Consider the following 22,317-nt stretch of genomic DNA (forward strand, 5'->3'; position numbering starts at 1 on the left):
GCAACAGAGGCCAGCAAGTCTTGGACAAACAAACTTTTCGTAGCCACACTCGGGCTAATTTTTCGGGGTCGGTCCACCTGCGCACAACACACTCGAGGGATGTTTCTTGCAAAACAGTAGTTTCAGGTGCAGCCGGCTTGTTTCCTTCTTCATTCTTTTGCTCTGTTTTTTGCAAACTCATTAGGGGGTGCACTGAACCTGGAGGCACTGCAATACCAGGTCAATGCCTGGAGAGGACAGAGCAAGCTCTTTTTCCATCTCCCTGTTCTAAAAATCCATTTAATATATGGTCCCCAGATAGGGGACGTATCAGATATTAAACTGATAAGAACAGATTTTTTTTTTTTAAGTTGGCTATCCCACAAAGGGGATATCAACAATTTTATTCAAAACAAATTATTTACAAAATAAAAGAATTTTTTAACAAATCAAAAACATAACACAAATCAAGGTCTCATACCGCCTTTGAAAGCAAAATAACACAATAAACGAATCATAATGAAAGATACAGAACTTGACGCCTCTAATCTTCTGATAACACTTGGGGGCACTTTGTAAGTTTCACAAAACCTTTTACCCTGCTTTTCCACATGTGACCTTACTGCTTCACTTAAATGATTACAATAGGACTCTCTTTCTAGAGCCTCTACCTGCACCCAAAACTCTTTTGGCACACATTCAAGATCTTTCCTTTCCTCCTCTGTATAAGGTCTTTCAGACCACGACTTCCCCTCTTCTGTCTCCTTTTTCTTCTCCTTTTTTCTCTCTCCCTCCCTGGGAGCCCTCTTGACTGAAGGACCAGGGCTGCCCTCCCGCTCTGGGACCACCTCCTTCGGGACAATCTCCTCCCTACTCACTTTCCCAGGTGCAGGCTCATCCTTTTCTTTTTCCCTATTTCTTTTCCTTTTCTTAGGGCAAGAAACATATAAGTGATCAACACTACCACATAGATGACATGCTTTTTGCTGTTTGCACGTGTCAGGCAAATGTCCCTCCTTCTGGCACTTCCCACACCAAAGAACTGTACAGTTATCTTTGACATGTCCATAGTTCTTGCACTTCCTACAGAAATCGTCCATGCCTGCATAAAACAGGTCCCCGTTGATCCGTCCAATCTTGAACCGACCCGGTGGAAAACACAGACTCCCGTCTGCCTGGACCTTGAATTTCACCACAAATTTCCACTTCATTGTCCACAGTCCATATTGATTTAGGACCTTTCCTTTTGGGGTAATGTCTTCGCAAAATCTTGATAAGAAATCCGATATCTCCTCTTCTTCAATGTACGGACTGTACATCCTAACAGTCACTACGCGCTCTCTCCTCGGGAAATGAGAAATGACGTCAGTTCCATTTAGCAACACATTTTCCCTCACACATTCCAGCTTACCCATCAGAAAGCTGTGATCCTCCTCCGAGTTCAGCACTAGGTCGTAAACCCCTCGTCTGGGAAACTCCAAAATAGCCAAGATCTGGTTCTTCTTAACTCCGAACAACTTAATAAGAAGTTCCTCCACGATAAAGGCCAGTCCACGCTCTCTTTTCCCAGCATCGTGCAGGATAAACCGGACACCATTCCGCATCCGGGCATATGATGGTACTTCTCCGGTGTATGATCCATCCTGGTTTGTAGCCTCCATAGCTCTAGGTCCAAACCAACGACTCCTGAACAGGAAAAAAGACACTCGAGAACACCTCACCTGCTAACCGCAGATAGGTGAGATCGCTTCTCGTTGCCCGGGGACTAATCCGCCTGCCAATAGCAGCATGGAGCCACTTCTCCAAGGCCAACAGGTCGGGTACCCCGGGCACCTTTCAACCAGATCTCCTGTAGATACTACACTTGATCTTAGCCAAAAGGCCGAGAAGCGATGGCCACAACGGTTTCCCGAAAACTCCCCTTCTCGGACACCACGTCCTTCTTGTTAAGGCGAAGCCAGACATACATACCCTATTATGCGCTCCACCCTCTCAGATGGCGGACCGGACGTGCTTTCACACTGCATCTCCTATTGCCTAGCACTGCCTCTGTCTTCCTTTCTGCTCTCAAATCTGAATAGCTCCACCCCCCAATCACACTGCGTCTGCTTCCACCTGATGGATGGCAGACATACACGTCTCTGTCTCTGTCTCCGTCTCTGTCTGGCATACATGACATGCAGCTAGCTCTTTGGCTGGCTGTCTCTGTAGCTGGCTGGCTGTCTCTGTGGCTGGCTGCCTAGCTGGCTAGCTTATTATTAGTACGTACCTACCTACCTACCTACCTACCTATCTATCTATCTATCTATCTATCTATCTATCTAATCTATCCTATCTATCCTATCTATTCTATCTAATGTATCTAATCTATCTATCAAAGAACATGGAGGGTGAATTCTCCCAGCTGGAGCCGTAGGCAGGCAGCATCAGCAGGATACATCGGCCACCAGGAAATCAAATCCAAAGGAAACGGTTTAATAAACTGCACCTACCTTTCCACCTACCTGCTCGGTCGCTTGACCGGCTGCAACTGAGCTGCTTGTTGTGCTGGCAGCTGTGTATAGCAGCAAAGCCTTGATGACATCACGTCCCGCGATGACATCACCAGCACTGGCCCGGCAGCCAAGTTGTAAACAACTCTGCCAGTTGGTTGCCATGGCAACAGAGGCCAGCAAGTCTTGGACAAACAAACTTTTCGTAGCCACACTCGGGCTAATTTTTCGGGGTCGGTCCACCTGCGCACAACACACTCGAGGGATGTTTCTTGCAAAACAGTAGTTTCAGGTGCAGCCGGCTTGTTTCCTTCTTCATTCTTTTGCTCTGTTTTTTGCAAACTCATTAGGGGGTGCACTGAACCTGGAGGCACTGCAATACCAGGTCAATGCCTGGAGAGGACAGAGCAAGCTCTTTTTCCATCTCCCTGTTCTAAAAATCCATTTAATATATGGTCCCCAGATAGGGGACGTATCAGATATTAAACTGATAAGAACAGATTTTTTTTTTAAGTTGGCTACCCCTTACAACGGGGGCTTTCTTTATTTAAGTCAACAAATTATTACAAAAACAAAGTATTTTTACAAGGATAAAAATGTACAATAAAATACAATTTTTCCAATAAAATACAATTGTTTTGCATAAAAACACATAAAATCATATTAAAAGGGACTTGGTGGACTTATATCACAGAGCTCCATTCACTTAAAAACCATTTTCTTGCTAAAACAGGGAAATGCTTTCTGTCCAATAAATAATAATAATACATCTCATTAAGACAAATGGTTAAAATGTCCTTCACAGATAAAACCTCATGTTTGTATAATAAAATATTCCTGGCCTTCCACAGAGCTGCCTTCACACAGTTTATAGTCTTCCATGCCATAATTTCTTGAGTCCTTGTTGGGCATTCCAAGCAACCATAAAAAACAGCAGCGTGATTCAGTTCTTTAAGTCCAGTAATTCTTTTTATCAGAGGGGATATTTTAGTCCATACGTGTTGCGTGTAAAAACAAGTCCAAAACAGATGGTGCACGGTCTCTGCTTCCTGGCAGCCTCCCCTCGGACAGATCGCTGAGTTGGTTAAACCTCTTCGGTGTTGGAATGCCCGGCATGGAAGACACTCGTGGATGCAGCTCCAGGCCAGGTCTTTCTGTGGATTAAAAATATAATTAGCATTGGCCATTTCCCATATTTTTTTACATTTTTCTTCATTAAAATTTTTAATAGGAGCAATAAAACCACTTTCCTTCACAGCCTTTAAAATCTTTTTACTGTTTGTCAAGTTTTGAGCGCTTTTCCCCTTCAGACCATAAAAACTAACTGTTGTCTCTAAAATCTTATAATGCTTGGGTAGATTAAAAGCGTATGGGGAAGTTAAAATGGTTGAAAACCACCCGTTTCTCCTCATAAAATACCCAGTATTAAAACGTATAAAATAAGACCAGTAGTTCTCTTTGGACAGGGAGTTAAAACACATGCTAAAAAACTTGATTAAAAGAAAGGCTTTAAAATCAGGAAAGTCCTTACCACCCATCTTCTTAGGTTTACATACAGTTTCTCTTTTTAGCTTTTCCATCTTGGAGCTCCATAAAAAGGTAAAACAAGCTTTGGTTATTTTTTAAGAACAACTTCTGGAGGGGGAAACACCATACTTAAATACAATAAAAGAGGTAAAATCACCATTTTGGTAATTAAAACCCTCCCCTCCATCGTCAGCTTTCTCATATTCCACATACATAGCTTTTGGTTTACTTTTTGCGCCACCAAGTCCCAGCTACTAAAACCATTGTTTGACTCATTGAAGGAGACACCTAAAATCTGCACAGTATCGGACACCGGAACAGGAATGTCTCTTAAAACCATTCCACTTATATTTAAAATGCTGCTTTTGTTTAAATTAACTTTAAAACCGGAGGCACAAGAAAAAAACTGGATCTGCTTCAAAGTTTTTTGAAGCGATGGGGCGTCCCTGCAAAGCACCGTGACATCATCCATGTACCCCACTGCTTTGGCCTCGAGTCCCCCTCCTCCCGGCAGGGGGACTCCGTGAATCTGTTTGTCTCTCCGAATGGCACACATTAGAGGCTCTAAGGCGCAGATGAAAAGCAGTGGGGACAAGGGACACCCCTGCTTCACTCCGGATTTTAAAAGAATGTTCCGTGTCTTAAAACCATTTACTAAAATTTTACTTGTGCAGCCTTGATAAAACGCTTTAAGAGATAATAAAAAACCCTCCGGTATACCCATTTTTTCTAAAACCTTAAAAAGATAAAAATGCGATACCCTGTCAAATGCCTTTTCGAAGTCTATGGATAAAACGGCAAGTTGTCCTTTTCTTGACTGGGTATCGCTGATCACGTCCTTAATAAGGTTTAAAATGTCCCAGATGCTTCTCCCGGGTACCCCACAGACCTGATTGCAATGGATTAGCTTGTCGATCACGGCCTTCAGACGGTTTGCACACAGTTTGGCCATGATCTTGTAGTCACAATTCAGAAGGGTGATTGGTCTCCAATTCCTCAAACTCGACCTGTCTCCCTTCTTGAAGAGGAGGGAGACATCACCCTTCTTCCACGACCCCGGGAGAGCTTTGGACTTAAAAACATCGGTTAAGAGATTAAAAAGGTCGTCCTTTAAAATCCCGTAAAAAGTCACATAAAATTCTATGGGTATACCGTCGGGCCCAGGTACCTTACCTGTCTTAAAACTTTTAACAGTCTCTAAAACCTCCTGCTCCGTGATGTTCTGTAATAAAAGGGACTGGGAGACAGGGTCTAAAACATTAGTGATCTCCTCCAATGAGTCATTTAAAAAACATTCATCAATGTTTTTTGTGTTAAAAAGATCCGCATAAAATTCATACACTTTTGTTAAAATACCCTGTACATCATTTTCATCATCAATATTGTCAATTAAAACTTTCTTTTCCGTAACTTTCTTAAAAAAGTACCTGGAGCAGGTCTCGTTCTCTTCCAGATGTTTTATTTTAGAACGGAATATCAGTTCTTTCCCTTTCTGCTCCAGGCACTGAGAGATCTCTTTCCTTATATCAATAATCTCTTTTTCTACTTCAATACCGTGATCTCTGAACTTGTACAGGGTTTGCAGGCGAGTATTTAAAAGGTTAAAAAAGGCACGTTTCTCCTTAGCTTTTGAAATCCCAACGTCTATAAAAAATTCTTTTATCTTTAATTTCATTTTTTCCCACCAAGCACTGATGGGAATGTTGGGATTTCTTACTCGCCTGCAATCCTTATAAAAAGTGATAAAATCAGATAAAACCTGCGGATCTTCTAAAAGGGACACGTTTAATTTCCAGGCATTCTTACCAGTTCTCCTGTTAAAATCGCTTTTCACTTTAAAAAACAATAGCTTGTGATCTGAAAAAATATTCGTAAAAAGATCACATTTAAAAGGCAGTACTTGATAAGAGCAGAAAATAAAATCAATTCTAGATTTGCAATTGACGTTACCCCATGTAACGCCGGCTTCCTCAGGTGCATTCATATTACATTTCTTAAAAACATCGGTGAGTTTAAAATCTAAAACAATATTCTTAAGCATGGAAGACGTCTTATCATAGTTTCTACTCACTGAGGTTGAAAGCCGGCGTTCCCCCCTTAAAATACAGTTAAAATCACCTGCTAAAACAAGAGGTTCAGAATCGTTAATAAAAAGCGGTAAAACTTCTAGCATTCTAGCTCTTTCATTTTTTTCAGGAGAACCATAAAAGTTTAAAAACTGCCATTTAATACCATTGATAAAAGCTTTTACAAGTAAAATTCTGCCTGGTAAAATTTCAATAAAAGAATCAATTAAAACGTTCCCTTTAAAAAGTATGGCGACCCCTGCTGATCTGGATTCGTTGGATCCAGACCAGATTGACGGACCGTGCACCCAGTCGTCTTCATATTTCTTATACGTCATGCAATGCGGGATGCTGCACTCCTGCAGGAAGAAGACGGAAGCAGCAAAAACCGTCAGATAATTAAAAAGGGCAACCCTTCTCACTTTTGCCTGTAGACTTCTTACGTTAAGTGAGAGACCGGACAACTCAGCCATTGGAGAGTGTAAAGGAAATCAATCTCGCAACAGGACTACAACTCTCCGGCTACACCAGAGACCCCACTCGAGCTCTCATATCCCCCCACGTCCGAGTCTACTGTGCACATGGACGATGCCGGGGATGAACTACCGTCGCTCAAGTGACTCCCCGGACCCCAGGCAGCAGCAGGGGCCACAGTGTCACCCCATACAGAACATACGGGCAGCACGGTTTGTTGGGTTCCCGACTCACTTACTTCCGCTATCCCCTCCGCAGGGGTGGGATGTTTGCTTCTTGCGGTTTCCGGCACCTCAGAGATGGTGACCCCTGAGGCCCCCTCCTGGCAGAGAGGGGGCGGGGTGCCCCGGCGTGGGGCCTTTGGAGGAGCGTCACTTGGTTTCCCCACAACGGTGAGTACTTCCATCGGCTCCTCCTGCACCACCTCCGAGTAGAGCCGGGACCCGGAGCCCTTGCGCCGCTTAACCGTGGCCTCACCACCGGGGTCTTTCCACTCTGGCACAGCCTGTACCGAAGGCTGTTGGGCCAGAGAGCCGGCGCCAGTCGGCACACCTCCCACCCCAGTTTCCTGGGGAGGGGCCTCCTTCCGGCCACCAGCTCTCTTTTTCCCCGTCCTCTGCGCCTTAGGGCCCTCTGCCGATCTCTCTAGGGGAGTCACTGATGTGTCCATTGCATCACCCGTCTCCGGCTCTTGTGGGGGGGCACTTTGGGTCTCTGGTTGCCCAGGCTGGTGTCCTGGTCTAGGCTTGGGTTGCCCTGGCTGCTCCGTCTTTCTCGGTCTGTGGGGACAGTTTGCATACAGGTGACCGATGTTGTGGCAAAAATTACATCTGGCTCCTTGACGGCACTCTTGTGTTTCATGTTCGGAGCTGCCACATTTCTTGCATGTACTGTCACACTGTTCTTTTGAGTGCCCATATTTGTGACATGCCCTGCAGAAGTCAGGCATTCCCGCAAAGTAGAGGTCGCCACACATGTTGTTCAATTTAAAACGTGCTGGTGGTAATCTCACTCCCCCTACAAAATTGGGGTCGTTAATGCACGTAACTAAAAACCGCCATTTTGAGGTCCAAATACCAAACTCGTTCATAATCTTCCCCTGACACTTCACGCTCTTAAAGTAGGCTGCCAGGAAGGCTTCCACGTCTTTTAGACTAGCGAAAGGGGAATACATCTTAATCACTACAAGTTTGGTAATATCGAGGACGTGCTCAATGATCTGGACCCCCCCAAGCTTCGGATGTTCCTTCCCGGGAATACTCGCCACGAAATCTCGAAAGATTCCCTCTTCGGTGAACGATACATCGTATATCCTACGCCTGGGGTAGTCCTGGATCGCCAATATCTCTCGCTTCTGGATGTTAAAAATTCCCATGAGCACGTCCTCCACGACAAACTTCAGCCCTCGAGTGTCTTCCGTATCACCTGTGAGTATGACTCGCACAGTGTTCTTAATCCGGGCATAAGCCGGTACGGAACCTGGATCCGCATCCATGGTTCTCGATGGTACGCAACGTAACGCTCTGCTTCGCTCCGTAAAGCTCCGCTCCGCAACGCTCCGCTCCGCCCTCCCTTGATCCGAAGATCGCAGGAGGCGATCGCAACCCGTTGTCTGGGGACTAAGCCGCCTGCCTATAGCAGCATGGGGACAATCCCCCAAGGCCGACAGGACGGGTACCCCAGACACCTCTTGACTTCGAAACAAGTGCAGCAACAGGTACTACACTTGATCTTAGCCAAAAGGCCGAGAAGCGATGGCCACAACGGTTTCCCGAAAACTCCCCTTCTCGGACACCACGTCCTTCTTGTTAAGGCGAAGCCAGACATACATACCCTATTATGCGCTCCACCCTCTCAGATGGCGGACCGGACGTGCTTTCACACTGCATCTCCTATTGCCTAGCACTGCCTCTGTCTTCCTTTCTGCTCTCAAATCTGAATAGCTCCACCCCCCAATCACACTGCGTCTGCTTCCACCTGATGGATGGCAGACATACACGTCTCTGTCTCTGTCTCCGTCTCTGTCTGGCATACATGACATGCAGCTAGCTCTTTGGCTGGCTGTCTCTGTAGCTGGCTGGCTGTCTCTGTGGCTGGCTGCCTAGCTGGCTAGCTTATTATTAGTACGTACCTACCTACCTACCTACCTACCTATCTATCTATCTATCTATCTATCTATCTATCTATCTATCTATCTATCTATCTAATCTATCCTATCTATCCTATCTATTCTATCTAATGTATCTAATCTATCTATCAAAGAACATGGAGGGTGAATTCTCCCAGCTGGAGCCGTAGGCAGGCAGCATCAGCAGGATACATCGGCCACCAGGAAATCAAATCCAAAGGAAACGGTTTAATAAACTGCACCTACCTTTCCACCTACCTGCTCGGTCGCTTGACCGGCTGCAACTGAGCTGCTTGTTGTGCTGGCAGCTGTGTATAGCAGCAAAGCCTTGATGACATCACGTCCCGCGATGACATCACCAGCACTGGCCCGGCAGCCAAGTTGTAAACAACTCTGCCAGTTGGTTGCCATGGCAACAGAGGCCAGCAAGTCTTGGACAAACAAACTTTTCGTAGCCACACTCGGGCTAATTTTTCGGGGTCGGTCCACCTGCGCACAACACACTCGAGGGATGTTTCTTGCAAAACAGTAGTTTCAGGTGCAGCCGGCTTGTTTCCTTCTTCATTCTTTTGCTCTGTTTTTTGCAAACTCATTAGGGGGTGCACTGAACCTGGAGGCACTGCAATACCAGGTCAATGCCTGGAGAGGACAGAGCAAGCTCTTTTTCCATCTCCCTGTTCTAAAAATCCATTTAATATATGGTCCCCAGATAGGGGACGTATCAGATATTAAACTGATAAGAACAGATTTTTTTTTTTTTTTTTTTTTTTTAAGTTGAATACCCACATTGGGGTAAACTTTATTAAAACGTATAATTACTTATAATAACATAAAGATGTTTACAAGAAAAAATTACATAAAATCACATAAAATTACATAAAATTCTCAAGTAAATACATCTATAATAAAAGGGCACTTGGTGGCATTACAATACAGAGCTCCATTCAGATAAAAACCATTTTTTACATAAAAAAGGAGAGTTCTTTTTATCTACCATAAAATATTTGTACATTTCATTAAAAGCAATGCTTAAAACGTCATTCACAGATAAAATCTCGTGTTTAAACACTAAAATATTCCTGGCCGCCCACAGAGCTGCTTTGACGCTATTTATGGTCTTCCATGCCATTACTTTTTGAGTCCGTGTAGGGCATTCCAGACATCCAAATAAAATCGCATCATGGCTTAGTCGTTGTAGTCCGGTTATCTTTAAAATCAGAGGAGTCATCTTTGTCCATATCATTTGGGTAAAAACACAAAACCAAAAAATGTGAGAAGCCGTTTCATCACCTCTGCATCCCCTCCTGGGGCATATGGCCGAGTTGGTCAATCCTCTTCGATGCTGGAATGCCCGGCATGGAAGACACTCGTGGGCGCAGCTCCAGGCCAGGTCTTTCTGTGAATTAAAAACATAGTTAGCGCTCACGTTTTTCCATATCTGTTTGCATTGTTCTTCATTAAAATGTCTAATGGGGGTAACTAAAACATCGTCTTTCAGACTCTTTAAAACCAGTTTGCTGTTTTTTAAAACTTCAACTCTTTTATTCTGTAAGTTAAAAAGGGACACTATTTTCTCTAAAATCTTATATTGTACGGGAAGGTTAAAAGCATACGGGGAACTTAAAACTGTGGAAAACCACCCATGCTTTCTCATAAAAAATCCCATGTTAAAACGACAGAAATAAGACCAGTAAGTATCCTTAAAAAGAGCATTAAACAAACACAAAAGAATCTGATTAAAAGAAATGTCTTAAAATCTGGGAAATCTTTACCACCCATTACCTTTGGTTTTAAAACCACCTCTCTCCTTAGTTTCTCCATCTTGGAGCTCCAAAAAAAAAGTAAAACAAACCTTGATAATTTTTCCCAACATGCGGTCTGATGGAGGAAAAACAACACTTAAATATAATAAAATAGGTAAAATCACAGACTTTGTAATTAAAACCTTTCCCTCCATCGTTAGTTTCCTCATATTCCACATGCAAATTTTTTTGTTTACCTTTTGTGCCACCAAGTCCCAACTAGTAAAACCATTATTAGACTCATTGAAGGAGACCCCTAAAATCTGCACCGAATCCACTACGGGAATGGGGATATCTTCTAAAACAGTGTTTCCAATATTCAAGATGCTGCTTTTATTAAAATTAACTTTAAAACCGGAGGAGTCACAAAAATATTGGATTCGTTTTAGGGTTTTTCGAAGCGACGGGGCGTCCCTGCATAGTACCGCCACATCATCCATGTACCCCACTACCTTCGCCTCCAATCCCCCCCCGCCCGGCAGGGGGATTCCTCGGATTTGTCGGTCACTTCGTATCATACATAAAAGAGGCTCAATCGCACATATGAAGAGTAGTGGGGACAAGGGACACCCCTGCTTCACCCCGGAGTTTAAAAAGACGTCTTGAGTCTTAAAACCGTTAACTAAAATTTTACTGGTGCAGTTGTCATAAAATGCTTTTAGGGACTGTATAAAACCTTCAGGGATACCCATTTTTCTTAAAACCTTAAAAAGATAAAAATGAGAGACTCTATCAAAGGCTTTCTCAAAATCTACGGATAAAATAGCCATTCTACCCAGTCTCTCTTTCGTGTAATGAATGGAATCTTTTAAAAGGTTTAAATTATCTGTTATGCTCCTCCCGGGTACTCCACAAACCTGGTTGGGGTGGATAACTTTATCGATGACAGACTTTAATCTATTTGCACATATTTTGGCCATTATCTTGTAGTCACTATTTAGTAAAGTGATGGGCCTCCAGTTTTTAATGTCTGTTTTTCCTCCTTTTTTATAAAGTAAAGAGACTTCTCCTTTCTTCCAGGAGCCCGGGAGAGTTTTGGAGTTAAAAACTTCAGAAAGAAGTGCAAGCAGATCATCTTTTAAAACGCCATAAAAGATAACATAAAACTCCATGGGTATCCCATCAGGGCCAGGGACTTTACCTTTCTTAAAACTTTTGGTGGTCTCTAAAATCTCCTGCTCCGAGATGCCCTGTAATAAAAAATTTTGGGAGACAGGATCTAAAACGTTATTAAGCTCCTTCAATGAGTCATTCATAAAATCACAATTAATATCTTTTGTGTTAAAAAGATCTGCATAAAACTCATACACCTTTTCTAAAATACCTGGTGGGTCTGTTTTCCCGTCTATTTCATCGATCAGGGTATGCTTGTCATTGATTTTCTTAAAAAAGTACCTGGAGCAGGTCTCGTTCTCTTCAAGATGTTGCACTTTTGAACGAAATATAATTTCTTTCCCCCTCTGCTCCAGGCACTGGGAGATCTCTTTCTTTATCTCTGCGATCTCTTTGTCTACCTGCATACCCTGATCTCTGAATTTGTATTGCGTCTGCAGACGGGTATTAAGTTGATTAAAAAACTCTTTCTTCTCTTTGGCCTTTTTAACCCCAGCTTTAATAAAAAAGTTTTTAATTTTATGTTTCATCTTTTCCCACCAGGCTATAATGGGGATGTTGGAGTTTCTTACCCGTCTGCAGCGCTTATAAAAGGTGATGAAATCGGATAAAATCTGCGGATCATTTAAAAGGGACACGTTTAACTTCCAGGCTCTTTTTCCCACTTTCTTCTCTTTGTCACATTTCACTTTAAAAGATAATATTTATGGTCAGATAAAACATTAGACATAAGATCGCATTTAAAAGGCAGTATCTGATAAGAGCAAAATATAAAATCAATCCTGGAGCGACAGTTCCTGTTACCCCAGGTCACGCCGGCCTCCTCTGGTAAGTTACTATTACATTTTTTAAAACGTCCGTTAACTTAAAATCTATAGTAACATTTTTCAGCATACCAGAGGTTTTATCGTAGTTTCTGCTTGTACTGCTAGAGAACCGGCGTTCCCCCTTTAAAACACAATTAAAATCCCCTGCTAAAATCAGTGGATCCGAGTTGTTTAAAAAAAGAGGTAAAACTTCCAGCATACTTGCTCTTTCATTTTTGTCTGGTGACCCATAAAAATTTAAAAACTGCCATTTAATACCGTCTATAAAAGCTTTGACCAATAAAATCCTGCCTGGTAAAATTTCATTAAAACTTTCAATTAAAACGTTCCCTTTGAATAAAATGGCGACACCTGCGGATTTTGACTCGTTCGACCCGGACCAGACAGATGGCCCGAGTCTCCAATCTTCTTTGTATTTCTTGTAATTTCTGTTGTGTGGGATGCAGCACTCCTGTAGGAAAAAAAACTGAGGCGGTAAAAACAGACAGGTAATTAAAAAGGGCAGCTCTTCTTCTCTGGGAATGCAGGCTTCTCACATTAAAAGAAATACCGGACAATTCAGCCATGGGGGTGATAAAAAATCTTTCTGTCTTTAGCCCGAGCTCAGCCTCAGCAGTCCTCAGCGAAGCCGGAGACCCCACTCGAGCTCTCGTAGCCCCCCGCTTCGGAATCGACCGTCAACATGGATGCGGGAGAGGAGCTTGCGTCGCTCAAATGCCCCCCCTCCACACCTGAGGCAGTTACTGTATATGGACCCCAAACCGACTCCATGGGCACTGTGTGAGCAGCGGCTTCACTTTCCGGCCCCTCCGCCGGGGCCGGCATCTTACTTTCTGATGTCTCAGGTATCTCATTTATCTCGGAGGTGGTTGCCTCTGGTTCCCCCACCGGGCAAGGAGGAGGAGAGGCTTTTGGCGGCACCCCAAGGGGAGCGTCCACTGGGTTCCCTTCCGGTACTACCATCGGCTCCCCTTTTACCACCTCCGAGTACGCTTTGCGCCTTTTTGTAGCCGCTGCTCCGCCCGGGTCCTCTGCCTCAGGGACAGGTGGGCCTGTATTAGGCCGCAGCCCCTGGTCAGCCTCCGCCGGGGTATCCGCGGCCCCAGTTGCCTGGGGAGGTATCCCCGTCGGCCGACCGTTGGCTCTCCGCTTAGCCCTCCTTTCTTTAGGGCTGTCATCACCTGTTTGGAGGGGGGCTTCAGATGTGTCCATACCTTCTGCTTCCTCTCCCTGTTGGGGGGCTGGTTGGTCTTCCGGCTGCTTCGAACTCTTTGGCTGCTGCTCAGGCCTCCCCATGGCACGACTTCTGTGTGGACAAAAAGCAAAGAGGTGACCAACTCGGTGACAGTTACGGCAAGTTTTTCCCAGTGGACAATTCTTAGCCTCATGAGAAGAGCTGCCACAATTCCTACAGGTGCTTTCGCAATCCTCCTTGGTGTGACCGTACTTGTGACACATTCGGCAAAAGGGTGGCATTCCTGTAAAATATATATCTCCTGTCATCTCTCCTAGTTTGAAGCGGGCTGGCGGCAATTTGACTCCTCCGGGTGTAGCAGCATCTTTAAAACAAGTCACACGAAATCTCCATTTTGAAGTCCAGACCCCAACTTCATTCATTATTTTCCCCAGACATTGGACCGACTTAAAATATACAGATAAAAACGATTTAATTTCATCAAGATCAGCAAACGGGCAGTACATCTTCACTACTATCAGCTTGGAAATATCTAAAACATGTTCCACAAATTTAATACCTTCAAGTCTGGGGTCTTTCTTGTCAGGGATTGCCGCCATTAGATCCTGGAAAATGCCACCTTGCGTAAAAGTAAAATCGTATATTCTTCTCCTTGGATAATCTTGAACAGCCAGGATCTCCCGCTTCTGAATGTTAAAAACGTCTACAAGCACGGTCTCCACCAAGTATTTCAATCCGCAGGTCGTCGCCTTTTCCTCCGTCACGATGATTCTCACGGTGTTCTTGATTCGGGCATAGCCCGGTATCCCATCTGAATCAAAATCCATGATGGTTTTGTGCGTCAGATAGCCACGTTACAATGCAACGTAACCAAATTCCTCTTATGCCCGCCGGCAGTCAGAGGTTGGGGGGGGATCGCAACTCGTTGCCCCGGACTAAGCCTCTCTCCCAATAGCTGCAAGGGGGTTAAGTCCCACCACAAGGGAAAGGACGATCCCCCAAGGCAGAGAGAGAGGGTACCGGAGCACCTTCGGACCAGACCAAGGCAGTGCCGGATACGAATAAACAGCACTACACTTGATCTTAGCCAAAAGGCCGAGAAGCGATGGCCACAACGGTTTCCCGAAAACTCCCCTTCTCGGACACCACGTCCTTCTTGTTAAGGCGAAGCCAGACATACATACCCTATTATGCGCTCCACCCTCTCAGATGGCGGACCGGACGTGCTTTCACACTGCATCTCCTATTGCCTAGCACTGCCTCTGTCTTCCTTTCTGCTCTCAAATCTGAATAGCTCCACCCCCCAATCACACTGCGTCTGCTTCCACCTGATGGATGGCAGACATACACGTCTCTGTCTCTGTCTCCGTCTCTGTCTGGCATACATGACATGCAGCTAGCTCTTTGGCTGGCTGTCTCTGTAGCTGGCTGGCTGTCTCTGTGGCTGGCTGCCTAGCTGGCTAGCTTATTATTAGTACGTACCTACCTACCTACCTACCTACCTACCTACCTACCTATCTATCTATCTATCTAATCTATCCTATCTATCCTATCTATTCTATCTAATGTATCTAATCTATCTATCAAAGAACATGGAGGGTGAATTCTCCCAGCTGGAGCCGTAGGCAGGCAGCATCAGCAGGATACATCGGCCACCAGGAAATCAAATCCAAAGGAAACGGTTTAATAAACTGCACCTACCTTTCCACCTACCTGCTCGGTCGCTTGACCGGCTGCAACTGAGCTGCTTGTTGTGCTGGCAGCTGTGTATAGCAGCAAAGCCTTGATGACATCACGTCCCGCGATGACATCACCAGCACTGGCCCGGCAGCCAAGTTGTAAACAACTCTGCCAGTTGGTTGCCATGGCAACAGAGGCCAGCAAGTCTTGGACAAACAAACTTTTCGTAGCCACACTCGGGCTAATTTTTCGGGGTCGGTCCACCTGCGCACAACACACTCGAGGGATGTTTCTTGCAAAACAGTAGTTTCAGGTGCAGCCGGCTTGTTTCCTTCTTCATTCTTTTGCTCTGTTTTTTGCAAACTCATTAGGGGGTGCACTGAACCTGGAGGCACTGCAATACCAGGTCAATGCCTGGAGAGGACAGAGCAAGCTCTTTTTCCATCTCCCTGTTCTAAAAATCCATTTAATATATGGTCCCCAGATAGGGGACGTATCAGATATTAAACTGATAAGAACAGATTTTTTTTTTTAAGTTGGCTATCCCACAAAGGGGATATCAACAATTTTATTCAAAACAAATTATTTACAACATAAAAGAATTTTAACTAATCAAAAACATAATCAAAAACATAACACAAATCAAGGTCTCATACCGCCTTTGAACGCAAAATAACACAATAAACGAATCATAACAAAAGATACTGAACCTGACGCCTCTAATCTTCTAACAATACTTGGGGGTACTTTATAAGTTTCACAGAACCTTTTACCATGTTTTTCTACATGTAACCTTACTGCTTCACTCAAATGATTGCAGAAGGACTCTCTTTCAAGAGCCTCTACCTGCACCCAAAACTCTTTTGACACACATTCATGATCTTTCCTTTCCTCCTCTGTATAAGGTCTTTCAGACCATGACTTCCCCTCTTCTGTCTCCTCCTTTTTTTTCTCCTTTTTCCTCTCTCCCTCCCTGGGAGCCCTCTTAACTGAAGGACCCGGGCTGCCCTCCCGCTCTGGGACCACCTCCTTCGGGACAATCTCCTCCCTACTCACTTTCCCAGGTGCAGGCTCATCCTTTTCTTTTTCCCTGTGTCTTTCCTTTTCTTAGGACAAGAAACATATAAATGATCAACGCTACCACATAAATGACATGTTTTTTGCTGTTTACAGGTGTCAGGCAGATGTCCCTCCTTTTGACACCTCCCACACCAAAGTACTGTACAATTGTCTTTAACGTGTCCATATTTCTTGCACTTCCTGCAGAAGTCCTCCATGCCTGCGTAGAACAGGTCTCCGTTAATCCGGCCAATCTTAAAACGACCCGGCGGAACACACAGACTCCCGTCTTTCAGGGCTTTAAATTTTACAACAAATTTCCACTTCATAGTCCACAGTCCGTATTGGTTAAGAACCTTTCCTTTGGGGTAATGTCTTCGCAAAATCTTGATAAATACTCTGATATCTCCTCCTCTTCGATGTATGGACTGTACATCCTAACAGTCAATACGCGCTCTCTCCTCGGGAAATGAGATATAACGTTAATTCCGTTAAGCAACACATTTTCCCTCACACATTCCAGCTTACCAATAAAAAAGCTGAGATCCTCCTCTGAATTCAGCACCAGGTCGTAGACACCTCGTCTGGGGAACTCCAGTATAGCCAAAATCTGGTTCTTCTTCACTCCAAACAACTTAATCAGAAGTTCCTCCACGATAAAGGCCAGTCCCTTCTCCTTTTTCTCAGCCTCATGCAGAATAAACCGGACTCCATTCCGTATACGTGCATATGATGGAACTTCTCCGGTGGATGATCCATCCTGGTTTGTAGCCTCCATAGCGTTAGGTCCAAACCAACGACTCCTGAACAGGAAAAAGAACACGCAAGAACACCTCACCTGCTAACCGCAGATAGGTGAGATCGCCTCTCGTTGCCCGGGGACTAATCCGCCTGCCAATAGCAGCATGGAGCCACTTCTCCAAGGCCAACAGGTCGGGTACCCCGGGCACCTTTCAACCAGATCTCCTGTAGATACTACACTTGATCTTAGCCAAAAGGCCGAGAAGCGATGGCCACAACGGTTTCCCGAAAACTCCCCTTCTCGGACACCACGTCCTTCTTGTTAAGGCGAAGCCAGACATACATACCCTATTATGCGCTCCACCCTCTCAGATGGCGGACCGGACGTGCTTTCACACTGCATCTCCTATTGCCTAGCACTGCCTCTGTCTTCCTTTCTGCTCTCAAATCTGAATAGCTCCACCCCCCAATCACACTGCGTCTGCTTCCACCTGATGGATGGCAGACATACACGTCTCTGTCTCTGTCTCCGTCTCTGTCTGGCATACATGACATGCAGCTAGCTCTTTGGCTGGCTGTCTCTGTAGCTGGCTGGCTGTCTCTGTGGCTGGCTGCCTAGCTGGCTAGCTTATTATTAGTACCTACCTACCTACCTACCTACCTATCTATCTATCTATCTATCTATCTATCTATCTATCTATCTATCTATCTAATCTATCCTATCTATTCTATCTAATGTATCTAATCTATCTATCAAAGAACATGGAGGGTGAATTCTCCCAGCTGGAGCCGTAGGCAGGCAGCATCAGCAGGATACATCGGCCACCAGGAAATCAAATCCAAAGGAAACGGTTTAATAAACTGCACCTACCTTTCCACCTACCTGCTCGGTCGCTTGACCGGCTGCAACTGAGCTGCTTGTTGTGCTGGCAGCTGTGTATAGCAGCAAAGCCTTGATGACATCACGTCCCGCGATGACATCACCAGCACTGGCCCGGCAGCCAAGTTGTAAACAACTCTGCCAGTTGGTTGCCATGGCAACAGAGGCCAGCAAGTCTTGGACAAACAAACTTTTCGTAGCCACACTCGGGCTAATTTTTCGGGGTCGGTCCACCTGCGCACAACACACTCGAGGGATGTTTCTTGCAAAACAGTAGTTTCAGGTGCAGCCGGCTTGTTTCCTTCTTCATTCTTTTGCTCTGTTTTTTGCAAACTCATTAGGGGGTGCACTGAACCTGGAGGCACTGCAATACCAGGTCAATGCCTGGAGAGGACAGAGCAAGCTCTTTTTCCATCTCCCTGTTCTAAAAATCCATTTAATATATGGTCCCCAGATAGGGGACGTATCAGATATTAAACTGATAAGAACAGATTTTTTGATTGAAAATATCTTTATTACAATCAGTCGTCGTCAGGCATACATAAACTGTGACGCAGCACAGTTCAATAAATAAGACACTACATACTCAGCACCATGGTACAACATACAGCACAGGCTCCCTACGCTATACATCATACCACCCGCTACACTAACATTCCAGCATACCTTAACAATTTCTAAAACAACAAACAATAAAGCAATACAGACAAGTGATGGGGTAAGGGGGGTGGGAAAGAGGGGGGTAGGGAGGGGAAATCACAGGCCCGAAGCTTTATTGAAAGACAACACAACACAAGGGGAGAGGGGGAAGGAGAGGGGTATCAATCCTCTTCTTCCTGGTCCGATCTGTCCATGATGGAATAGTCTCTGAGCAGGCTGTGGACCAGCCTGCGGCAGTCCAGAAAGGACATCCTCTCCTTCTTCAGAATGAGGCGGTTCCTGGCAAGCCATATAGCGTCCTTAAAACAGTTCATAAGGCGCCAGGCCTCCCGGGTTGCCTCATCGCCGAAATTCCCAGGGAACAGGCCGTACAGCACCGCGCAGTGCGTTAGCCTGTTCCTGGGCACACAGTCCCTGAGTTCAAGTTCCAGGGCGTCCAACAGGCCCTGAGCAAACGGACACTGCCAAAAGAGGTGCGAAGATGTTTCCTCCACGAAGGGGCACCGGGGGCAGTACCGCGTTTTGCACAGGTTGCGGGCATGCATGAATGACCTCAAAGGCAGTCCCCCTGAATGGCCATCCAAGACAAGTCCTTGTGCCCGTTGGTCAGCTTCGCCGAAGCCACATTTGTCCATACAGTCTCTGCGGTGGCCGCAGCGAGCCCTGGAACGAGCTCCATAGAGTCCTGTGCTCTGATGAGTTTGTGGACAGTTTTGGCTTCCACAAGTCGGGCTTGAGTCCCTCCAGTTGGTGTTCCCTCACAAACTTGACGACGCCCCCGTAGAACCAGGGAGTGTGCCAGTTGTAAGGGATGGAGCTGTCCCACTTGTCCCAGCTCAGACCCCTCCAGAGGGGGAGGAGGAACAGGCGAGACATGGACCTGCCCGCAGAGCCATTCTTCTGTTGCAGAGTCCTCCGCACACAGTCACATACGAAGGCTGCCCGCAGCAAGGTAGGGATATCCGGAACACCTTTTCCGCCCTTGCGGGGTTCCTTGTACATCACGGAGCGCTTCACTCTGTCCATTTTGGAGCCCCAGATGAAACGAAACACGGTCCTGGTGATGGCCCTGCAGACGGTGACATGGGGGGGCCAGGCCTGTGCGGTGTACTGGAGCACAGGCAGAACTTCGTTCCTCAGGACCAATGCTTTGCCCTCAATGGTGAGGTGTCTGAGGCTCCACAGCCCGATCTTCGTATTGACCTTAGCCAATCGCTCTTCCCAGGACTTGAGGGCCGCGCCTTCCTTTCCGAACCAGACTCCAAGGATCTTGATGAAGTCCGGTTTGATGGTAAACGGGAAGGGGGCGGAGGAAGCCAGGTGCCACTCCCCGAAGAGCATAGCCTCCGACTTCCCGCAGTTGACCTTTGCCCCTGAAGCCTTTCCGAACTTCTCGCAGGTCTGGACGAGTGCGGTCACCGAACGCTGGTCAGCGCAGAAGACGGTCACGTCGTCCATGTACAGCGAGCACTTGACCTCGTGTCGATCGGGTCCGGGTACGGTGATCCCTCTGATCTCTCCGTTCTGCCGTATAGCCTCCGCGAAGGATTCTATAACACAAACAAAAAGGAGAGGTGAGAGAGGGCAGCCTTGTCTGACCCCAGAAAGAACCGGAAAGGGGTCAGTCTTCCAGCCGTTCACCAGTACCCTGCTGAAAATATCAAAATACATCACGTTAACAAAACGACAAAACATATCACCAAGTCCTAACCTACGCAGTGCCCTGCCCATGAACTCGTGAGAGACCCGGTCGAAAGCCTTCTCCTGATCAAGGCTGACCAGGGCCGCGTGTGCAACGGCGGCTTTGGATGTAATGGACCGTGTCCCCTCACTAGGGCGAGGCTGTCTGCGATCCTGCGGCCGGGAATGCCACAGGTCTGGTCCAGATGGACGACCTGACCGATGACCTTCTTCAGCCGGTTGGCCAGCACCTTGGCGAGGATCTTGTAGTCCACGTTCAAGAGAGAGATGGGACGCCAATTTTTCAAGTCACATCTCTCCCCCTTCCGCTTATACAGGATCGTGATCGTACCCTCCCTCAACGACGGAGGCATTCTGCCCTCCACCACCATCTCCTCGTACAGCTCCAACAGGTCCGGGCAAATGAGATCCCCCAGCGCTACATAGAGCTCCGCTGGGAGACCATCACTGCCCGGGGTCCTGCCAGGCCTAAAGGATTTAGCGGCAGAGAGCAGCTCCCCCACCGTCAAGGGGGCGTCCATGGCCGACGCACCTGCGGGATCAACAACGTTAGTGATACCTGACAGGAACTCGTCGGCACTGATAAGAACAGATACTACACTTGATCTTAGCCAAAAGGCCGAGAAGCGATGGCCACAACGGTTTCCCGAAAACTCCCCTTCTCGGACACCACGTCCTTCTTGTTAAGGCGAAGCCAGACATACATACCCTATTATGCGCTCCACCCTCTCAGATGGCGGACCGGACGTGCTTTCACACTGCATCTCCTATTGCCTAGCACTGCCTCTGTCTTCCTTTCTGCTCTCAAATCTGAATAGCTCCACCCCCCAATCACACTGCGTCTGCTTCCACCTGATGGATGGCAGACATACACGTCTCTGTCTCTGTCTCCGTCTCTGTCTGGCATACATGACATGCAGCTAGCTCTTTGGCTGGCTGTCTCTGTAGCTGGCTGGCTGTCTCTGTGGCTGGCTGCCTAGCTGGCTAGCTTATTATTAGTACCTACCTACCTACCTACCTACCTATCTATCTATCTATCTATCTATCTATCTATCTATCTATCTATCTATCTAATCTATCCTATCTATTCTATCTAATGTATCTAATCTATCTATCAAAGAACATGGAGGGTGAATTCTCCCAGCTGGAGCCGTAGGCAGGCAGCATCAGCAGGATACATCGGCCACCAGGAAATCAAATCCAAAGGAAACGGTTTAATAAACTGCACCTACCTTTCCACCTACCTGCTCGGTCGCTTGACCGGCTGCAACTGAGCTGCTTGTTGTGCTGGCAGCTGTGTATAGCAGCAAAGCCTTGATGACATCACGTCCCGCGATGACATCACCAGCACTGGCCCGGCAGCCAAGTTGTAAACAACTCTGCCAGTTGGTTGCCATGGCAACAGAGGCCAGCAAGTCTTGGACAAACAAACTTTTCGTAGCCACACTCGGGCTAATTTTTCGGGGTCGGTCCACCTGCGCACAACACACTCGAGGGATGTTTCTTGCAAAACAGTAGTTTCAGGTGCAGCCGGCTTGTTTCCTTCTTCATTCTTTTGCTCTGTTTTTTGCAAACTCATTAGGGGGTGCACTGAACCTGGAGGCACTGCAATACCAGGTCAATGCCTGGAGAGGACAGAGCAAGCTCTTTTTCCATCTCCCTGTTCTAAAAATCCATTTAATATATGGTCCCCAGATAGGGGACGTATCAGATATTAAACTGATAAGAACAGATACTACACTTGATCTTAGCCAAAAGGCCGAGAAGCGATGGCCACAACGGTTTCCCGAAAACTCCCCTTCTCGGACACCACGTCCTTCTTGTTAAGGCGAAGCCAGACATACATACCCTATTATGCGCTCCACCCTCTCAGATGGCGGACCGGACGTGCTTTCACACTGCATCTCCTATTGCCTAGCACTGCCTCTGTCTTCCTTTCTGCTCTCAAATCTGAATAGCTCCACCCCCCAATCACACTGCGTCTGCTTCCACC

The 22,317-nt window shown here is 46.3% G+C and overlaps 3 non-coding genes and 7 pseudogenes across 3 annotated transcripts; all 10 read right to left on the reverse strand.

Annotated features, from left to right (window-relative positions):
* Positions 1-182: 182 nt before the first annotated feature.
* LOC138774802 (U2 spliceosomal RNA) lies at positions 183-372 on the reverse strand. The gene has a single exon (XR_011360402.1). It is a non-coding gene; the product is annotated as a U2 spliceosomal RNA (small nuclear RNA).
* A 1,417-nt stretch (positions 373-1,789) lies between these two features.
* Positions 1,790-1,873, reverse strand: LOC138774819 (U2 spliceosomal RNA; annotated as a pseudogene).
* Positions 1,874-2,819: 946 nt separating this feature from the next.
* On the reverse strand, positions 2,820-3,035 carry LOC138774808 (U2 spliceosomal RNA; annotated as a pseudogene).
* Positions 3,036-8,147: 5,112 nt separating this feature from the next.
* LOC138774815 (U2 spliceosomal RNA) lies at positions 8,148-8,294 on the reverse strand (annotated as a pseudogene).
* A 966-nt stretch (positions 8,295-9,260) lies between these two features.
* On the reverse strand, positions 9,261-9,479 carry LOC138774807 (U2 spliceosomal RNA; annotated as a pseudogene).
* Positions 9,480-15,652: 6,173 nt separating this feature from the next.
* LOC138774801 (U2 spliceosomal RNA) lies at positions 15,653-15,841 on the reverse strand. The gene has a single exon (XR_011360401.1). It is a non-coding gene; the product is annotated as a U2 spliceosomal RNA (small nuclear RNA).
* Positions 15,842-17,269: 1,428 nt separating this feature from the next.
* Positions 17,270-17,353, reverse strand: LOC138774818 (U2 spliceosomal RNA; annotated as a pseudogene).
* Positions 17,354-18,302: 949 nt separating this feature from the next.
* Positions 18,303-18,473, reverse strand: LOC138774823 (U2 spliceosomal RNA; annotated as a pseudogene).
* A 2,322-nt stretch (positions 18,474-20,795) lies between these two features.
* LOC138774812 (U2 spliceosomal RNA) lies at positions 20,796-20,955 on the reverse strand (annotated as a pseudogene).
* Positions 20,956-21,904: 949 nt separating this feature from the next.
* Positions 21,905-22,095, reverse strand: LOC138774800 (U2 spliceosomal RNA). The gene has a single exon (XR_011360400.1). It is a non-coding gene; the product is annotated as a U2 spliceosomal RNA (small nuclear RNA).
* Between the last annotated feature and the right edge of the window lie 222 nt (positions 22,096-22,317).

This window comes from Dendropsophus ebraccatus, unplaced genomic scaffold (genome assembly GCF_027789765.1).
Source record: "Dendropsophus ebraccatus isolate aDenEbr1 unplaced genomic scaffold, aDenEbr1.pat pat_scaffold_1123_ctg1, whole genome shotgun sequence".
Classification (NCBI taxonomy): domain Eukaryota; kingdom Metazoa; phylum Chordata; class Amphibia; order Anura; family Hylidae; genus Dendropsophus; species Dendropsophus ebraccatus.